Below are 1,967 nucleotides of genomic sequence, written 5' to 3'. Positions count from 1 at the left end.
TGTACAATATAAACAAGACGGTCTCCTACAGCAAAAAAAAGTATCTAGTCCAAAATGTCAATAGCGCTGAGGTTAAGAAACTCTGGATTAGGGGAAGATAAATCATATCAGATTGCTAGGAAGGGATAAACAGAGGATGTCAGAAGGAACATTCTGAAAAATGCATTTGCGATTGGGGAATGAAGTGGGATTTTGGTAAGCAGAGGCAGATGGCAGAGTACAGGAGAGAGAGCAGTATAAAGTGAAAGCCCATGCACGGGAGAGAAGTGGCAATAGAAATTGGGAAGATAAGTTGGGGACCAATTTTAGGAGGCCTGGAATGATAAGAATTTAAGTGCAAAGAGCCTGGGACAAAATAAAACACTAAATTATCTTGGCAAATTTTTCTTGGGACTGCCAACCCAGCTCGCCAAGACTCATGTGTTCTTCATAAATTAATTCTCTTTTTATTCAAGCATTCTGCATCAGTGTGATCTATATATTGCTTTAGGTCATCTTAGCCCTACCCATGACTTGAAGAAGGAAGGGAAAACAGACCTAGAGCATGAAGTCACCTGCCGACAGTCACCAGCAAGTTAGTAACTGTGCTGGAACCGGAAATCTAATTTGAAGGCTGGATCAAGTCTTTATCTCCAATAAACTGAGCGTGTAACCTGTGTATACACTAGGGCCCCTGGGATCCCCAAAGCACAGCTGACTCTTTCTTCCTTTATTATCTCTTATTGTCCATTTTATAGTTGTATAAATGTTCTTGATGAATTTTCTTTGTTGCTTTCCCCATTCCTACTTGAAGCACCCGAAATGTGCAAAGCTAAATATTCTTGCACAAACCAAATAACTTCTTTTTTTTTTTTTTTTTAATGAAAGAAAAAAACACATGTTGTCAAAGAAAGGAGGTGGGAATAGATGGGAGGACCATTGTTTGCCTTTTCCTAGAATCATGATTGGGCCAGACAGGTATTTCCATTTCTAGTCTTGTGTGTGGGTTCGACTGTAATGAAGAATTGAAATTTGGCTAAAAAGGCAAGTAACATAATCTTACAAAGAATCCCAGAGCCAGATCCAGTTGAAGCAGCATGTGTACCGAACCAACCTTCTTTGACCCACAGAACATTTCACAACCCGAAAGCTCCGTTTTGGAATTTTTGTATTTCTTCCTCCCAAGTGGGCAAAGAAATCACATTCCCAAGACCCTGCCACTGCAACATAAAGGTTATTTATTTCCAAACAAAGGAATTAGGAAATGTGAACTTTAAGGCTCTAAAACTAACATTAACTCATCTACTGGAGACAGATGGTATTTAGTATTTTCAATGAAGAGGCTGTAAAATGTGAAAACTTAATACGTCTGGGGTGAGTCATCAGGGTGAGTTAATTTGCTAAAATCTTAGCTTTCGCATTTCCTGATTAGATTGTTTTCTTTTTTTGGTCTTTCATCCTGGCATCTGTGACCTTAACAATTTTCCATTGAACACAAAGGAAATACTTTAAATTTTTCTTCATTTGCAGTCTCACCTAGGGTCATTCTAGGGTATTGACCCCAGGCTTAGTTTTAAAAGATGATAAAAAAAATTGCAGTGAAGACTTTAATACTTTAACATGAAAGTATCATTTAATATGAAGGTATCAGATCAGCTTGATAGCATGATATATCTACTAAATAGCATATGTTTTTTAACATAACAAAAAAGTAAATATTTTTATTTCTTCCTCTTCTCTTTTCTTTTCTCTTTTTTCTTTTCTTGTCTTGTCTTGTCTTTTCTTCCTTCTGTCCTTCCTTCCTTCTTTCCTTCCTTCCTTCCTTCCTTCCTTCCTTCCTTCCTTCCTTCCTTCCTTCCTTCCTTCCTTCCTTCCCCTCTCTCCCTCTCTCTCTTTTTGTTCTTTCTCCGGTTTACTTTCTAATCATCTCCTGTTACTACTGCCTCCTTCTACCCCTGCTTATTCCTGCTAAATGTTTATGTGAGTTT

Source organism: Pteropus vampyrus, unplaced genomic scaffold (assembly GCF_000151845.1).
Source record: "Pteropus vampyrus isolate Shadow unplaced genomic scaffold, Pvam_2.0 Scaffold42, whole genome shotgun sequence".
Lineage (NCBI taxonomy): Eukaryota > Metazoa > Chordata > Mammalia > Chiroptera > Pteropodidae > Pteropus > Pteropus vampyrus.
The sequence above is the reverse complement of the archived record's forward strand: the minus strand, read 5'-3'. Positions refer to the sequence as shown.